We start from the raw sequence: 20,080 nt of genomic DNA on the forward strand, positions 1-20,080 counted from the left end.
GGCCTGGCTTGTGGACCCCCTCGGCTGCCTCCCAGATGTGTCTGCGAAAGCGAGGAGAGATAATTAATGCATGGCAGGGGACTGCAGAACAGGGGGACTCACTCACAGCATGGTTGTCTGATCAATGTTGCACTGCTGGATTCTCACTTGGTTGAGCACCGCCGACCTCACTGTCAGCACAGGAATGGTCCAGATCATCGCCGGTCTGCTGGATGACTCTATTTTCAAAGCCTATGAGGACCTTGATTTCAAGCATTCCTCCACCAGTCTGCGACCTCTCCCTTTGGTCGTGTGCCAGCTTATCCTGCATGAAGACAGATGGAGAGAGTGTAAGCAGGACACCTGCCAGCCCAGTTAACAAGGATGCCTGGCATGTGTGGGTTGTACATGGTGCCATGGACAGGACAAGGAGGAGATCTGCAGGGAAATGAAGGTGTGTGTGAGAAAGTGAATGGTGATGTCCCTTGAAACGGCAGTGAGTGAGATCCCTGTAGATGTGTGATGGGTTTGTGAGTGTGAGAGTTGAGAGTGATGCGAAGAGTGACTTACCCGGGTGAAATGGAGGAGTCCATTCATCCTATTTCAGCACTTAGTGGCTGTCCTCTTTTACAGGGAGTTGGCACTGACCACCACCACCACCGCCTCCCATGCTGGATTGGTGACCTTGCTTGCTGGTCTTCTCCCAGAGCAGGGGTAGAGGACATCGCTGCGGGGGTCCACTGCATCCAGTTTGTGCTCGAGGGACGTGTCGCTAAATCTGGGAGCAGCATGTTTCCTCCCTTTGGCAGCCATCAGTTCCCAGCAGCTTCCTATCCCTTGGAGAGTGCTAGATCTGTGCAGGGGCAGCCCGGTTTACTGAAGGCCTAAGGCGAGGGTGGTGCGGGTGAATCGGAGGCTGCCCCACCAGCGACTGGGCATGCTTCCCTGGAATTAATTATTAATGAGGTGGGACAGGCCGAGAAGGGGATGATACGGTGTGATTAGCCGCCGTTGTGATCGCGGGTAAAACGTCCTTCTTCCCACCTGCTACCGCACTTAGTGCACATCTGGGTCAATTCGGGCATTTTAGGGCAAGTCAGTTCTCCACATCACAAATTTGTCATGTTTTCACTTTTAAAAAGAAAACTCCTCACTGTTAATGAATCACATTATAGAATGCTGTGTTTTGGGCCCATTAACTATCAGATTGGTATCTTTTGGTAGCAACTGTACTCATGGCCTCATATGAATGACCTCTAGGTCAAATGAAGCTTAAAGGACTAGACTGAGAAACTGGCCGATTTTATAAATCAAAAGGTATTAGACCAGTTTATTAACAATGCATGGTTTGACAACGAGCATAGTATAAAAACTTCAACTAGGCAGTCTACTTTTAATAAGAGAAATTGCTGTTCACTGGTAAATGCATCAACTACTCCAAGCAAGATCGGTGCCTTCGATTTTTATTTATAACCTGCGAACTGTATTCACTTCCCATCCAATTACTTCCCAAGAGCTTTGCATAATCCCATTACAGAGGAAACAAATGAAGCCATCATCACATTGCGAATTCGAGAGCACTGCAGGGACAGAATTCTGATAGCTGGGTATTATCACATTCTGAATCAAAATGCATAGCTTTGATATTTAAAGGGAAAACATATCCTATTTAATTTATCTGTAATAATACTTAATAATTATAAAACACTTCACCTGTAAACCTGTCAGTATCTCGGGGTTGTTATGGAACTGCTATTTTAAAAACTTCCTATCCACTGTAAAATCATGAAATTCAGCTCCTGACAAACTATTATTCACAATAACAACAAAAGCAGAAAATGCTGGAAAAACTCAGCAGGTCTGGCAGCATCGATGGAGAGCGAAACAGAATTAATGTTTGGAGTCCATATGACTCCGTATTACTCAGCTGTGAAGAAGAGTCATATGGACTCGAAACGTTAACTCTGTTTCTCTCTCCACAGATGCTGCCAGACCTGCTGAGTTTTTCAGGCATTTTCTGCTTTGTTTCAGGTTTCCAGCATCCGCAGTATTTTATTTTTATCTCATTGTTCACAATAAACCTCTTCCCTTTTTGATGTTACTGAGGAGAGGGTAAAAAAGAGGCAATTACAAACAAAACTTCCATTTTGATAAAACAGTTGTTAAAAAATAAAGCAGAACCTGAAGAAGTGTCTAAAAGACACCAACTATGCGAGAGGAGGACCATGGGACAGGCAGTCAGCAGCACCTGGAGGAGAGTGTGAGAGGAGGACCATGGGACAGGCAGTCAGCAGCACCTAGAGGAGAGCAGAAGAGCTATAAAAACAGCACGAGAAGCGGCGAGAGTTCGAGAGCAGAGGAGACTGAGGGAGTTCGGTGAGGAGGGAGGAGGTGCCCCTTTCCTTTTCTACCTTTCCTCAGAAAGAAAAACAGTGGCCTTGGTAAGTAGGACCTGGTGAGTAAATTAGAAAAGCGTAATATTTTTAAACAAGTTGCTGTACTTGGATTTAACTGAGAAGTGCCAGGAATAAGGAAAATTTAGGGCCAATATAATAAAGTAATATAAATAATCCAAAGTAGAATAAAGTTAACGTAATGGAAGTAGAGTTAAGACATGGCAGGGCAGCTCAGTCAAGTGGAATGCGTGTCCTGTAATACGTGAGAAGTCATGGACACTACCGGTGTCCTAGATGACCACATGTGCAGGAAGTGCTGCCAGCTGCAGAAACTTGAGCTCCGGGTTTCAGAGCTCGAGCAGCGGCTGGAGTCACTGTGGTGCAGCCGCAAGACTCAGAGCTACATGGATAGCAAGTTCAGAGAGGTGGTCACACCACAGCTTAAGGGCCTGGAGAAAGAGAGGGAAAGGGTGACCATCAGGCAGTCCAAGAGAAGTAGGCAGGTAGTGCAGGAGTCCCCTGGGGTCCCGCTCACAAATCGGTTTTCCATTTTGGAAGCTGGTGAGGGCTCTGGTTCTTCAGAGGAGTGCAGTCAGAGCCAATTTCGTGACACCACGAGTGGCTCGGCTGTACAGGAGGGGAGGAAGAAGAAAGAAAGAGCTATAGTGATAGGGGATTCATTGGTTAGGGGAACAAACAGGTGTTCCTATGGCCGTAGACATGACAACAGGATGGTATGTTGCCAGCGCCAGAGCAGCTGCCGGACATTCTTCTGGGGGAAGGTGAACAGCCAGAGGTCGTGGTCCACGTTGGTACCAATGACTTAGGTAGGAAGGGGGATGTGGTCCTGAAATCAGAATTTAGGGAGCTAGGTAGAACATTAGCAAGCAGGACCTCAAATGTAGTAATCTATGGATTACTCCCAGCGCCATGTGCCAGTGAGTACAAAAATAGGAGGATAAGACATATGAATGTGTGGCTGGAAAGATGCTGCAGGAAGGAGAGCTTTAAATTCCTGGGACACTGGGACTGGCTCTGGGGGAGATGGCACCTGTACAAGCCGGACAGGTTGCACCTAAACAGAGCTGGGACTGTTGTGGGGTGTTTTGCTAGTGCTGTTGGGGAGGTTTTAAATTAACTCAGCAGGGGTGTGGGAATCAAGAGAAAATATTAGAGAGGAATACCAGGGTGCACAAAATACTGGGAGAGACAGATAGCACTAATATAAAGAATAGTAAGTTAATAGGTAAAGTTGGGGTGAGGGAGAAAGTAACAAAATCCAAATCAGGGTTACTGTGCATGTATGTGAATGCACAGAGTATAGTAAATAAGATTGGTGCATTACAGGAGCAGGTTGCCATGTGGAAATATGATGTTGTAATGCGATAATAGAGACCTGGCTCATGGAAAGGCAGAACTGGGTGTTAAATATTCCTGGATACAAGGTGTTCAGAAAAGATAGGAAAGGAGGGGTGGTGGTATTGGTTAAGTAGAGCATTGCAGTGCTGGAGAAAGAGGATGTCCCAGAGAGTTCAAGGACAGAATCAATTTGTTCAAAGCTAGGGAACAAGAAGGGTGCAATTACATTACTCGGTGTAGTCTATAGACTGCCAAATGGTGAGAAACACATAGAAAAACAAATCTGCAGGGAAATTACAGAGAGATGCAGGCATTATAGAGTAGTTATAATGGGTGACTTTAATTACCCGACTGTAGACTGGGACAGTGGTAGTGTAAAGGGCAGAGAGGGGCAAAAGTCCCTAGATTGTGTTCAGGAGAATTTTCTACAGCAGTATGTGTCCAATCCAACAAGAGAAGATGCACTGCTGGACCTGGTTGTTGGAAATGAGGTGGGCCAAGTAGATCAAGTGTCAGTGGGGGAAGATTTAGGAGACAGTGATCATTGTATTGTACGTTTTAGGATGAAGATAGAAAAGGACGATAGGCAATCCAGAGTAAGAATAATTAGTTGAATGAGAGCCGACTTCGATGGGTAAGAATGGAGCCGGGCCAGATAGACTGGAATGAAGGATCAGAAGGAAAAACTGCAGCTGAACAATGGGCTACCTTCAAAAAATAATTGGTTCGAGCACAGTCAAAATATATTCCATCGAAAGGGAAAGGTAGGGCAAACAAATCCAGAGCTCCCTCGGTGAAAAAGAAGATACAAATTAAGATAAAAAAGAAAAAGTGTGTTTATGACAGGTGTCAGGTAGAAAATACAATTGAGAAACCAAAAGGAATGCAGAAGGTTCAGAGGGGAGGTGAAAAAGCATATTAGAGAAGTGAAGAGGGATTATAAGAAAAGATTGGCAGCCAACATAAAGGGGAATCCCAAAGTCTTCTATAGGCATATAAATAGGAAGAGAGTGGTAAAAGGAGGAGTAGGGCCGATTAGGGACCTAAAAGGGAATTTACACATGGATGAAGGTCCACGGCTGAGGTATTAAATGAATACTTTGCATCCGTCTTTACCAAGGAGGTGGATGCTACCCAGGCCATGGTGACAGACGAGGAAACTCGGTCACTAGAAGGGTACAAAATTGATAAGGAGGAAATGTTGAATAGACTGTCGGTACTTAGAGTTGACAAGGCACTGCAACCGGATGAGATGCACCCAAGGTTATTGAAGGCAGTGAGATTAAAAATTGCAGGGGCACTGGCCATAATTTTTCAGCCTTCCCAAGATTCAGGGAAGGTGCCAGAGGACTGGAGAATTGCAAACATTACACCCTTGTTCAAAAAGGGTTGTAAGGATAAGCCCATCAATTACAGACCAGTCAGTTTAACCTCAGTGGTGGGCAGGACTCTAGAAACAATTATTCGGGATAGAATTAGTGGTCACATGGAAAAATATAAGTTGATAAGGAAGAGCCAGCATGGATTTCTAAAGGTGAAATTATGTTTAATTAACTTGCTGGAATTTTTTGAAAAGGTAACAGAAAAGGTTGAAGAGGGTAATGCTGTTGATGTGGTGTACGTGGACTTTCAAAAGGTATTTGATACAGTGCCACACAACAGACTTGTGAGAAAAGTTATTGCTCATGGAATAAAAGGAACAGTAACAACGTGGATACAAAATTGACTGAAATATAGGAGGCAGAGAGTAATGGTCAATGGATATTTTTCAGGCTGGAGGAAGGTTTGTAGTGGAGTTCCCCAGGGATTGGCATTGGGACCCTTGCTTTTCCTGATATATATTAATGATCTAGATCTTGATGTGCAGGGGACAATTTTAAAGTTTGCGGATGATGCGAAGCTTGGGGGTGTTGTAAACTGCAAGGAGGAGGGTGTAGAACTTCAAAAGGACATAGACAAGTTGGTGGAGTGGGCAGATAGGTGGCAGATGAAATTCAATGTGGAGAAATGTGAGGTGATGCATTTTAGTATCACGGACAGACAATATAAAATAAGGAGTGAAATTTTGAAGGGGGTGCAGGAGCAGAAAGACCTGGGTGTGTATGTGCATAGATCATTGAAGGTGGCGGGACAGGTGGAGAAAGCAGTTAATAAAGCATATAGGGCAGGATTTTCCCCCCCGTTGGTGGGGAAGTTGAAGCGTGGGCGCGCCGCCATTTTACGTGGGCAGGCTAATTAAAGCCCGCCCAGCGTGGTGTCTGCATGGAAGCGCTGTGCACTCCCTGTGCGGGCGGAGGGGGGGTGGAATTCCTCAGCCAAGAGTGTGCTCTTTTGCACATGCGCATGAAAGAGCGCACTGAGGCTAAGTGCTGCCTCAGGGAGATCAGCTCTAATGTACAAATTATTAAAATTGAAAAAAAACTCCCTGACATGTCCCCTCATGTGACACTGTCACATGAGTTGGAACATGTCCATAACTTTTTTAAAAACTTTAATTAAATTTTTAAAAACCTACATGAAACCTCATCCCGCACGTGGATAAGGTTTCACGCTTTTTCTAATGCCCGCCAGGGCTCCTGGCCTGCCTGCCAACCTTAAGGTTGGACGGGCAGGTCCATTAATAACTTTAATGACTCTGTCAATGGCCTCAATTGGCCATTGACAGGTCGGCAGGCGCACAGCTGATTTTTCTGAGCCTCCGCCCACCTGAAAATTTATATGGGGCGTGGTGACATCGGGAGTTCCGCCCAGCGTCATCGCGCGTCATTTTATGCGTCAGTGAGCGGGCCCCACCCCCCCGCTTGCCTACAGGAAAATCCTGCCCATAGTATCCTGGGCTTTATTAACAGGGGCATAGATGACTAGAGCAAGGAGGTAATGTGGAATTTATATCAGACACTCATTAGGCCTCAGCTGCAGTATTGTGTACAGTTCTGGGCACCACATTATAGGAAGGAAGTGAAAGCATTGGAGACAGTGCAGAAGGGGTTTACAAGAACGACTCCAGGGATAAGAAACTTCAGCTATGAGGATAGATTGGACAGCTTGGAATTGTTCTCCTTGGAGAGATGAAGGCTAAGAGGAGATTTTATAGAGATGTTCAAAATCATGAGGGGGCTGGACAAAGTGGATAGGGAGAAGCTGCTTCTGCTCGTAAAAGGATCAAGAATGAGATGGCACAGATTTGAAGTGTTTTGCAAAAGGAGCAAATGTGACGTGGGAAAACTCTTTTTCACACAAAGAGTGGTTAGGACCTGGAATGCACTGCCTGGAAGTATAGTGGAGGCAGGTTCAATCGAGGCATTTAGGAGGGCATTAGATGATTATTTGAATAGAAACAATGTGCAGGGGTACGGGGATAAGGCAGGGCAATAGCACTAGGTCATAATGCTCATTTGGAGAGCTGGTGCAGGCATGATGGGCCGAATCAGCTCCTTCTGTGCCATTAAAATTCTGTGATTCTGTGATTCATTCCATAGTGCCATTTAAATTCAATATTCCTCATTGTCACTGATTCTGAAATTTGGTTCTCATTTGGGCTATTATGGATATTTTACTTGGAGTAATCAAAGGCTATTGATTGCTATTGCTCATATTACCTTGTATTGTGTTTTGTCTTTTATTAGACAAATGTCAATGAAACTGAGCAAGTAGCAATTTAATAAACGGAGAATATCCTTCTGTTCCATTGACCAGAACAACAGTGGCTAAGGAACAATAATAAACCAGTGATTAAAAATTGGTTTAATTATTGATTTGTTTCAGAGCACTGGAAAATTAATCTCCCATGTTAGATACAATCCATAAATTAGAAAGATAGAACAGCTAGATTGTAGTAATCTGATGTGGAATACACCTTTAAGAAGAATGTATAATGGAAGGTCACATGATCTTAGTATCCAATAGCAGAGCAGCGTGGACTACCTTAGTAGTTAGTAGTCAGTAATGAGTTAGAGTCTGTAATGTAGAGATATGCTTTGAGTTGTAAGCACACAAGTGTAACTGCTGAGTTTCTTTGTAAATAAATAGGATGTGTTCTACATAAGAACTGTCTACTGATCTAATCTGTAGATCTACTCTATGGTACCAACTCAGTCATCCCGAAATAAGCGTGCAACCCAAATCCATTAGTCCAGCTAAACTAAGGAACAGGATCCAACAAACTGGTGATGAGAGAAAAAGCAAGAAAAAGCAAGGAAGGAAATCAATTGAACCGAAATCGAGCTGTACCTTGCACGGTAATTGTAAGTAGGATTTCCATCCTAATCATCAAAGCAGTCCCCTCGAAGCATGTCACAGTTTGGAAGAGTTGATTCTTTCCACCCAACCACGGACGATTGGTCTCATTATGTCGAATGTCTTGCGTTCTTTTTCCAATCTAACGACATTGAGGGGGAGGAGAAGAGTCACGCGTGTGGGAGTAAGACCTATGGATTGCTTCGAAATTTGATGGCACCCAGTGCCCCAGATTCAAAAAGTTTTGATGACTTAGTGAACCTTGTGAAGAGTCATTACCAGCCCAAGCCCTCGGTAACGGTACAACAGTTCAAATTTAACTCAAGAAATGGGGAGACAATTGCTTGTTATGTGGCAAATCTGACACAGTTAACAGAATATTGCAAGTTTGGTACATCTATCAATGATATGCTTAGAGATCGTTTGCTGTGCGGTATAAATGAAAATAGGCATCAGAAGAGATTACTGTCTGAAACAGATTTGGATTTTCCGAAGGTGCTAGAAATAGCACTGGCCATGGAAAGTGCATTGAGGAACTTGAAAACCATACAGGGAGCGCAAAATGGCGTCGTCCTCCATGTTGGGTGGGGAGCTCCCGCTTAAAAAAGGGCACAAAAATGCACAGCTCTGATGACAAGTGGGAAGCAGCCACCGCTAGCAGACAAATAAAAAGAAATGATTTAGCAGTGAAAACATGGAATAATGGTGCCAGAGGTGGAAACAAACAACCTTGTAATGAATGGATGTTTAAAAAAAATCCAATGTTTTTACTGTCATCGATCGGACACCTCATGAGACATTGCAAGGATAGAATCAGACAGAATTTCAATCAAAAGAAAAAACCCCGTGAGATCCATAATGTAGAAGAGCCTGAAGTAACAGATTCCGATATTTATTCATTGTATAATTTAAATGTAGGAAGAACACAACCTGTCTTTGTAATAGTAAAAGGGAATGAGAGGCCTATCAGAATGGAGGTGGACACAGGAATATCCACTACGGTATTAGATGATACCTTCACATACCTGAATCGTGGAGAATATAAATTAAATTTCGAAGGAACAGATGCCAAATTGAAAACTTATATGGAAGAAGACATCAAAATCAACGGCATAAGCAGGGTTACTGTACAGTACGAAAGGCAATCAGTAAAATTACCCTTGATGGTGGTAGCAGATAAGGGGGCAAGCCTCCTTGGATGAAACTGGCTGAAAGAAATTAAATTGGATTGGACTGAGATCTTCCAGCTGAGAGCCAGTGGGTTACTTGAGCTCCTACAAAAACACGCCTCAGTTTTCCATGGTGAACTCGGGAAGATCCAGGGACCACAAACAAAAATTCATGTGGATCCAGATGCTACCCCTCAATTTTTGAAGATCAGTACCTTATGCAAACTGGGAAAAGGTAGATGTTGAATTGGATAGATTAGAGAAACTGGGAGTTACACAACCCGTGCAGTTCTCAGAATGGGCAGCACCAATAGTCCCCGTACTGAAACCTGACCAAAGTGTTCGAATTTGTGGAGGCTACAAATTGACAGTCAATAAAGTGGCTAAGTTGGACAGACACCCTACACTAATAATTGAAGACCTATATGCTAAGCTGACTGCCTACTTGAAGCTTGAAATGAGTCACGTTTATCAACAATTGGAGTTAGAGAAGGCCCCCCAGAAATTCATCACAATTAATACACACAAAGGGTTGTACCAATGTACCCATTTGCCTTTTGGTGTATCTTCAGCATGCTCCATATTCCAGGGGACAATGGAAAGATTGCTGCAGCGATTGCCTCATATTGTAGTTTATTTAGATGACATTCAGATGACAGGATTCACTGAAAAGAAGCATTTGGCAAACTTGGGAGAAGTTTTGAAATGTTTCTCACAGGCGGGAGAGCATTTAAAAAAAGAAAAGTGCACGTTCTAAGCAAAAGAGGTAATCTATTTAGGTCACAGGGTAGATTCACTGGGCCTCCACCCTGTCGAGGAAAAAGTGAGAGCCATTAGAGAGGCACCAGCACCAAAGAACACCTCCGTGCTCAAATCATTCTTGGAGATAATCAATTACCATGGATGCTTCTTGCCTAATTTGTCGATAGAACTGGCACCCCCTGTATTACCTACTCAAGAAAAACCAATGTTGGTCTTGGCAAACACCACAGAAAGAAGCTTTCACAAAGGTGAAACAACTATTACACTCATCCACCCTATTAGTACATTTTGACCAAAGAAACGAGTTAGTTTTGACATGTGACGTTTCACCCTTTGGAGTGGGAGCAGTGCTCTCCCATCAAATGGACAAAGGATCAGAACAAACTAGTGCGTATGTTCCAAGAATGATCAACACAGCAGAAAAGGGATACTCACAGATAGAAAAAGAAGGCTTATCAATGATCTTTGGTGTCAAGAAATTTCACCAGTATGTACACGGTTGTCATTTTACTATTGTTTCGGACCACAAGCCTTGCTAGGATTGTTCAGCGATGACAAGGCCATACCACCCATAGACTCAGCAAAAATACAGAGATGGGCATTGATTCTGGCAGCCTATGAGTATACTTTCATCCACAGGCCCGGAAGTCAGCTTGCAAATGTTGATGCACTTAGTCGTTTGCCTTTGGAAGAAAACAATGAGGATGTTCCAGTTCCTCAAGAACTCGTTTTATTATTGAACTCCTTAGATTTATCACCAGCATGTGCTAGACAGATCAGAGATTGGACAAGTCGAGACACAGTCTTACCCAAATTGCGAGAACAAGTTCTTCACAGTTGGTCACAAGAACAGGAATCTGACAAGTTGAAACTGTATTTTCACAGAAGGTATGAGATAACGAGCCAGGATGGTATCTTATTGTTGGGAGCTCAAATGATTGTTTCACCAAAAGGATGAAAGCCTTTGCTAACTGAACTACATAGTGCACATCCAGGTATTTCCCGAATGAAGGCCATAACACGCAGCTATCTGGGGTGGCCTGGGATGGCTGGAGAAAACGAGAGCTTAGTGAGAAGTTGTATGCAGTGTCAGCAAGTGCAAAGGTTACCTCCAACAGCTCCATTACACCCATGGGAGTGGCCAGGAAGGCCATGGGTGCGATTGCATATTGACTATGTGGGACCTTTTATGGGAACAATGTTTCTGCTTATTGTTGATGCTCACTCAAAATGGAGGTAAAGTCATTAACATCTTCTGAGACAATAGACAAGCTACTTCAAAGCTTCGCCACCAACAGACTACCAGAAGTGGTCGTTTCAGATAATGACACGGCATTTACGAGTGCTGAGTTTCAACAGTTTATCAGCCTCAACAGTATCAATGGTGTAAAAATTTCACTGTACCACCCTTTTTTGAATGGACTGGCCAAGAGAGTGGTTCAAACATTCAAAACTGGCATGAAGAAATTAACCAGCGCTGCCATAGTGACCAAGTTAGCACATTTTCTTTTCCACTATAAGACCCCTCATACGACAACAGGTGTCACACCTGCGGAACTGTTGATGAAATGCCATCTCAGAACGAGATTGAGCTTAATAACACAAAATTTAATGGGGGCAGCTGGAAAGGGGTCCGGGATGTCAGAAACTGGACACGACTGGCATAGTCATGACAGAAAGTTTGCCATAGGAGAGATGGTATATGTGAACAATTTTGGTGAAGCACCCAAATGGTTATCAGGTGAAATAAGTGCAGTGACTGGACCTCTTTCTTACCATGTGAAAGTGGAAGACCGAGTCATACCGAGACATATAGATCATATAAGGAGGAAACAAAGTATCAGGAAATGACTACTCCAGAATTCACAACTGCGTCAACATCTCCTGTTGAAACAAGTGAACTGAGTATGGATGTGTCTGAAGGATTGGCTGTACCTGCAAGAGTTGAGGAAACAGATTTGCAGGTGCCCACCGAAGAACCTGATGTTCGGACAACACCAGAGAAGGATCTTCCTGACAAAGCATCTGAAGCTGTAGAACTGAGATGTTTCACATGCACACTGAAACTCCAAGAAAGACCGAATTTGTAAATTACTTATCTGTGTAAATAATTTGATACTTTGAGAAAAATTGTAATTGTAACTGTAACAACTATTTCTGTGTAAAGGGGTGGGATGTAGTAATCTGATGTGTAATATGCCTCTAAGAAGAAGGTATATCGGAAGATCACATGATCTTAGTATCCAATAGCAGAGCAGTGCAGGCTACCTTAGTGGTCAGTAGTGAGTAGTCTAGAGTTAGAGTCTATAATTTAGAGACAGGGTTTGAGTTGTAAGCACACAAGTGTAGCTGCTGAGTTCCTTTGTAAATAAATAGAATCTGTCCTACATGAGAACTGTCTGCTGATCTACTCTGTCTACGGTACCAACTCGGTCATCCTGAAATAAGTGTGCAACCCGGACCCATTAGGCCAATTAAACTAAGGACCAGGGTCCAACATAGATATTTCTAGTATTTTATCAGTGTTTGAAGAGAAAAGCAACATTTTATGTTTCAGATCCATACCCCTCATCAGCATCCAAACTAGTTCTGCCAAAGCCACTGGGCTGAATTTTCACCTTGGGCAGAAAACAGAGGTCAACACTGTCTCCAGGGCCTGAACCCGCCACCAGGGTGAGTCACTTTCTGGGATTCTGACCCGGCCGTATTCTTAATTGGCATTGAGGCTGGTCCCCTGTCCAATTAAAGGCGAGAGAGGTTCATACAGCTGGAGGGCCAACCAGAGGTCTTCGATGCAGTTTGAGAGGAGAGGAAGGCTGCAGTAAAGGGTACGTAACTGAGAGGGCACTTCGATAAGAAGGAGTCCTTTCATCTAATGGTTTTTTAAAAATAAATTAGAAAAATTAGAAAAAGCAGCCAAGCCACCTCTGTTGCTGGTGTGATCCCTCTGAGGGGTGGTGTTTGGCTACAGCTACAGCTAGGCAGGCAGCAACCCAGCCTGCTGCTGGGTGCCTGATTCCAAGCAGTTAAACTGACCCTGTTGTATCGGGAAACTGGAGGCCTATGAAAAATCCTAGTCCATCTCCTGTAATGGCCCTTAACAAAGCTTTTAATGGACTTAATCGGTTGCCCGCCTCATGGGCACAGGCATTCCTGCTGGGCCCGTCTTCCCTAACATGCGGCACCAGGGACAGTGTCGGGGAACTGGTACGCCAGCTGCCGCTGGTACCTCTGGGCCCATTAGTCTCCGTTCCACAGCAGGGCCTGAAAATACCTCTGCTCCTCAATACAGCCAGGTAACATGGAATTGTGCTCCCGTTACTTCATAAACTTTTATGTGATGAAGGGCAGCAGTGTGAATGGAGGAGCTCACTCCATCTTCAGTTGCTGTGTTTTTTTCTAGCTGGTGTTGTTTTGTTGTGGGTTCTCGGCACTGATAGCTTCTAAGAAAAGCCTAAGGATTACAATGTAATCTTTCACTTTTCTTGGCATGTTATGGTTGATTAACTTAATAGTCATGAATAATTTGTCAAACATTGAGCAGGATATCCTTTAAGTTGCAGAACAATACTGACTCCAACAAAACACCCTAAAAAGGTTGATAGTCAAACAAAGCAGCAACAATGCATGTTAGGCTTGTGCTCCCCTAATTGGCATATCAATGTCTATTACACTTTTTAGCCATCTTCTATTTATACGTAAGTCCCTGTTTAAAAGTCCTCAAAAACATTGTTTTTTCGCAAGATTTATATTTTGGCTACTTAAGTAAAATGGGAATGAAGCACCTGCAAAATTTAACTCCTTGGAGCCCACACAAACCCTCGATTCTCCCGAGTTATTTCTTTGGCGACGTTTTGTCCCACCAGCCCCCTGGTGCTCAATGATTGTACAATAAAGACAATTTAACGTATCTTCACATCACATCCGGCCAGCCAGATGTCCAGACACTGATGTGTCAATGCCTCAGCCAGATTATCTTGGGGACCCAAGTGTGAGTTAACCCATTTTATTCGTACCGTTTTTTTTAATTCTGTTCCCAGTCACACATTTATTGCCCACCCCTAACTCCTCACTTCCTTTTTTTTAGCAATTGTTTCCTCATAACTTAACGGTTTGCTAAGCCCCTTCAGACACCACGAAAAGTCATGTCCTGTTTGGACTGGGAGAGGCAGGAGTTTCCTTCCCAAAAGGACAAGAATGAGCAAGCCATGGTTTTCATTGACAATGCAAGAGGTTTCATGGTCATTTCTTCAGGCTGCCAGTTGGCAGATCCAGTTATCGAGTTCAATGCCACACCTTTTTTTTTGCCACACCTCCCTTACTGACTGATTCGAGAGTGGCATTGGTGAATAGGTAGAGACAAATTGAATCCACATCCTATTGGCCGGAAAGTGGTGTGTGACCGTGAGAGGGGAACATTGTCACACAGTTCTTAGGGGAAAATGGACGAGTTTGACCATATTTAAAATATACAAGACATAAATACCGCTTCACAACCGGAAGCTATGGTTGTGGACGCAGGTGTTGTGATACCAGAAGGAGTTGACGGTAACAATTTATCTTCCAAATACAACCTTCAGGAAAGGGATACAGTTCTTAAAAAGAAATCAGGAACACTGCAAAGAAATGAGATGTTGTCAATGCAATCTACACTAGTTGTTGCAAAAAAAAGTAACGAATGTGATGCAAAAGTATGGATTGAACAATGTTCACACCATACTGAATTTACAAGTTACTTTTAGTGCTTGGTCCCATCAATTCTGCCCCCAGCACAGTGATTGTCAAATGAGCTACTTCATTAATTAGATGCCAAAGTTTGGAATCTAATTTCATTTGTGGGTCCCAAGTGTGGAAATAAAAGCTTTTTTGCCATTCAAATTTCTTTTGTTTTGGTCCTTTTGGATTTGCACATTGAAGGATAAGTCTTAGCTTTATTTAACACGTGAAACACTTCTACTATTTGGTTCCTGGCACCAACTTTTTCTTTTATGTCCCTTGATCTACACGGTCAAAGCAAGTATCAAAATGAACATTCAATTAGCCAACCACAGTCATTAACTGCTTTGGAGATTCTATTTGCAGCATTTGTCTGTGGGTTATATTACATATGAATTAGGAGCAGGAGTAGACCACTCGGCCCCTCTAGCCTGCTCCACCATTCATTAAGATCATGGCTGATTTTATTGTAACCTCAACTCTACATTCCCACCTATCTCTAATAACCTTTCACCCCTTTACTTATCAAGAATCTATCTACTTCATACTTAAATATATTCAAAGGCTGCATCTACCACCTTTTGAGGAAGAGAGTTCCCAAGACTCACGACCCTCTGAGAGAAAAAATTTCCTCTCCACGTCGACCCTGTCAAGGCCCCTCAGGATCTTATATGTTTCAATCAAGTCACCTCTTACTCTTTTAAACACCAGCGGATACAAGCCTAGCCTGTCCAACTCCTCCTCATAAGACAACCTTCCCATTCCAAGTATTAGTGTGGTAAACCTTCTCTGAACTGCTTCCATTGCATGTACATCCTTCCTTAAATTAGGAAACCAATACTGTACGCAGTACTCCAGATCTGGTCTCACCAGTGGCCCATATAACTGAAGCATAACCTCCCTACTTTTGTATTCAATTCCCCTTCTTTAGCTTTCCGAATTATTTGCTGGACTGCACACTAGCCTTTTATGATTCATGCACTTGGACACCCAGATTCCTCTGCAACTCAGAACTCTGCAATCTCTCACCATTTAGATAATATGCTTTTTTATTTTCCCTGCTAAAATGGACAATTTCACATTTTCCCACATTATACTCCATTTGCCAGATCTTTTCCCACTCACTTAACCTATCAATGTAACCTTGTAGCCTCCTTATGTCCTCTTCACAACTTACTTTCCTACCTATCTTTGTGTCATCAGCAAATTTAGCAAACATTCCTTCAGTCCCTTCATCCAAGTCATTTATATAAATTTTAAACAGTTGAGGTCCCGGCTCTGATCCCTGTGGCACACCATTCATTACATCATGCCAACCGGAAAAAGACCCATTTATGCCTGCTCTCTCATTCCTGCTAGCTGGCCAATCTTCTATCCATGCCAATATGTTACCCTCTATACCATTAGCTTTTATTTTCCACAATAACCTTTGATGAAGGACTTAATCAAATGCTTTCTGGAAATCTAAGTACAGTACATCCACTTTATCTACAGCATATGTTACTTCTTCAAAGAACTCCAATAAGTTGGTTAAACATGATTTCCCTTTCACAAAACCATGTTGACTCTGCCTGATTACCTTGAATTTTTCCAAGTGCCCTGCTATAACGTCTTTAATAGTAGCTTCTAACATTTTCCCTATGACGGATGTTAAGCTAACTGGCCTGTAGTTTCCTGCTTTCTCTCTCCTTCCCTTTTTGAATAAAGGGGTTACATTCACTATTTTCCAATCGAATGGAACCTTCCCCAAATCTAGGGAATGCTGGAAATTTAAGACCGACACATCAACTATCATCAAGCCACTTCTTTTAAGACCCTAGGATGAAATCCATCAGAACCCAGGAACTTGTCAGCCTGCAGCTCCAACAATTTGCTCAGTACCACTTCACTGGTGATTTGTAATTTTCATGAAGTCCTCCCTCCCTTCCATCTCTTGATTTAAAGCTATTTCTGGTATGTTACTTTTATCCTTAATTCATCTGCCATCTCCTTATTTTCCATTATTAATTCCAAGACTCACTTTCTATCGGACCAACGCTCACTTTGTTATTTCTTTTATTTTTAAAATGTCTATAGAAATTCTTACTATTGTTATGATCCCAGCTGATGTTACCACTGGACAAGCCAGATCTCAGGGTGGAACCCGGCTTGATAGATCTTAACTTTTATTTTTTGTTTAGTAACATGGAAAGTGACTACCGAACAGAGCCACAGGGTCAGCTAATGAACGTTTAACAAAAGAATAAAACATTTATTAAACAAGAAAAGATGAACTATATTACAACACTCCTTCACCTACAACTATACCTTTATGAATACATACAGATTTGTAAGGAAAAACACGAGTTACAAAAGCTATCTTATACTCTAATGTTCACAGTAAGTACATAGTCCATGTAAACCAATAGGTGACCTGTGGTCAGGCACACCACCCTCTCAAACCAAGTGACCGATGCCACCCCAAACAGATGCTATGGATCTCTCATAGACTCCTCCCCCCACCCCCGCCAGACGCTTGTCACACCATGAGCCAACTGGCCTTACTGAATTCCATCTTTCACATGAAGGTTTCCATTTTTCAAGAACCCAATTTGGAATCTTCTCCCAAGTGACACTTTCTCTCGGATGCCATCCACAAGGGTCCACCTCCAGGATTTTGAACTCTCCCTCCTTTATTCCTCTCCCCTGGATCACCATGTGTATTCAATCTTTGCCTTCCATGCATTCTCTCTCAGACTCAGCCATGCCAACAGAACATCATTGTTTCACTTGCCCACAGTAAAGAGTTACAAATATTTGGCTGTCTCCTTCTATCTTCTGGCTTCTCACAAGCCTATTTTGCTATATATCTACATCCTGCACCTTTCTCTCTTTAAGCTTGGAGCCTTCCTCTGCTCCTCACTCTTAACTTCACTTAACAGAACATTTTCCAGATTCCTTTTCTTTTCCTTTGACTAGAAGGTCTTCTTGGGACTTTCCTCTTTTCCCTTTAGAAGCTGCTCCCTGCAGTTCCCTCTCCCAGGAGATGGCTGACAACTTGGTATCTCCCTTGCAATCCAGAACTCACTCAACATTCGCTGTTACTTTAACTTTAGAGCAATTAATCTAAAGATTCTTAGACTTATTTTCCTCAACAATCTGCTAGTATGTCCAACTAGAGAGAGATTTAAATTGCTTCCTCCACAAATCACCAACTAAACTCAAACTGCTTTTCTATTTCTCCCTGTCTCTCTGGGTGGGATTTTCTGCACCTACCCGGTGCCGCGATATTCCAGTCCTGCCGCCAGTCAATGGACTTCTGGCTGGGGCACCGCATGACCCGTGGTGGGTCCCACTCGCAATGGGGCCAGAAAATCCCAGCCTCTGTGTGAGCCTCTTGTTGATAGGCAGCAGCCTAGTTTTTCTGACCTTTTGTTGGTTTTAACTTCCCTTCAAGAGTCATAAAACCTCATTAAAATGCAGACATCCTTTAAAATGAAACTAAAACTCAAGTTCCCCTCTTTCTTAACACACAAATACAGAAATACAAATTTAACTTAGGTTTAAAGCTAAAACTCATTCCTAACTCCCACAAATACCAATATAACTTATTTAAACTATCGCTAGTTCCTAACATTATCTGTTTTTTTGTATTTCTAGCTAGCTTTCTCTCATACTCTACTTTTTTCCTCTGTATTATATTATGACACAGCCAATGGTAAAGGCTGAGTTGCTCAAATCCGGGGTTGTGGGGGCGGGGGGGTGGTAATTGAAACAACTGTCATAACCCATTTTTGCAATTTGTATGTTTCGATATGGAGGCTTTGCATTCAGTAGTAATAAGAGATTTTTTTAATAAAACTAAATTAAACATTTATTAATACAAGAAAAATTGTAAGCACATATGTATGTCCACAAAATGTTTACTATAATAACTACAAAAATCCCCTAATTAATCTGACTCTCAGTTACACCCCCGTTAAAGCAAAATTAAAATTCATAGATTTAAAGAGACACCTGGCAGAGCACACCCTGGAGAGTCGCATTCAAACTAACTTTCTTTCATCTCTGGGTCCTTGCAGGCAGAGTTGAGGTTTACAGGCTGGAGGCTTCTCACACTTGATGAATCTTAAAATGCTTCTCCCTTACACACAATCTCCTTTCTCCTTTATACATATCGTTCTTTTAAATGTAAATTTTCCACTGTATCATTAGGCTTTTAATTTTACCTCTTCAAATAATAACATCCTTTGATTCCATCAATTTTATTAGTAAGCTGGAAAAATAAACACACTGCTTCACGTCTCCTAGTTAGGTGCAAGATTTTACCCTTTTTTTAACGCTTTATTTAAAAATGCAAATTTCCCGATTGACCCCTATGTTTCTAAACTTCCCCATGTTTATCTAATTACCATTTCAAACCTATTTCTTTCTACACAACAAAGCCTCTAGGCTTTAATCCAATTTAGACACACACACATAGACACAGACACCACTAAACTCTATTTTTAAAAAAAATTCTAATAACATTATAGACATTAACCACTTATGACAATTAATCTTTTAGTCATTCTTGGATGGTTTTATATTCTGTCCAATCTTCTGACCTGCCATCCATCTTTGTGCAATTATTATTTTTTAAGTTTAATACTATCTTTTACTTTTTTTAGTTAACTACCAATGGTGGGTTGTCTCCTTGGAATATTGCTTTCTCATTGGAATGTATCTATTCTGTATATTCTGAAATAAATCCTGAAATGTCTACCACTGCATCTCTACTGACCTATCCCTTAACCTAATTAGTCAGTTCACTTTGACTAGCTTTGCTTTCATGCCCTCATAATTTTCCTTATTTAAGTATAAAATATTGGTCTTGGACCCACTCTTCTCTCCCTCAAACTGAATATAAAATTCAATCATATAATGATCACTGCGACCTAGGATTGCTTTCACTATGAGATCATTAAATAACTTATCTGGTTGCACAATACCAGGTCTACTACAGCTTGCTGTCTGGTTGGTTCTAGAATGTGCTATTCTAAGAAACTTTCCTGAAAACATTTTATGAAATTTTCATCAAGGCTACCTTTGCCAATCTGATTATACCAGTTTATACATAGATTAAAATCCTCCATGATTATCACAGTGCTTTTCTGACAAGCTCACATTATTCCTTCCTTTATACTCTGTCCTATCATGTGGCTACTGTTAAGGGGCCTGTACACCACTCCCACAAGCGACTTCTTGACTCTTTATCATTTATCATCTCCACCCAAATCACTTCTACATCCTGGTTTCCTGAATTTAGGTCATCCCTCTCTATTCTTCTAATACCATCAATAATTAACAGTGTCACCCCTTCACCTTTTCCTAGCTCCCTGATCTTTCTAAATGTCATGTACCCTTCAACATTCAGCTCCCAATCTATGTTGTCCTGCAGCCATGTCTCTGTAATGGCTATCAGATCATACTTATTTATTTCTA

Source organism: Cetorhinus maximus, chromosome 2 (genome assembly GCF_964194155.1).
Source record: "Cetorhinus maximus chromosome 2, sCetMax3.hap1.1, whole genome shotgun sequence".
Taxonomy (NCBI): Eukaryota; Metazoa; Chordata; class Chondrichthyes; order Lamniformes; family Cetorhinidae; genus Cetorhinus; species Cetorhinus maximus.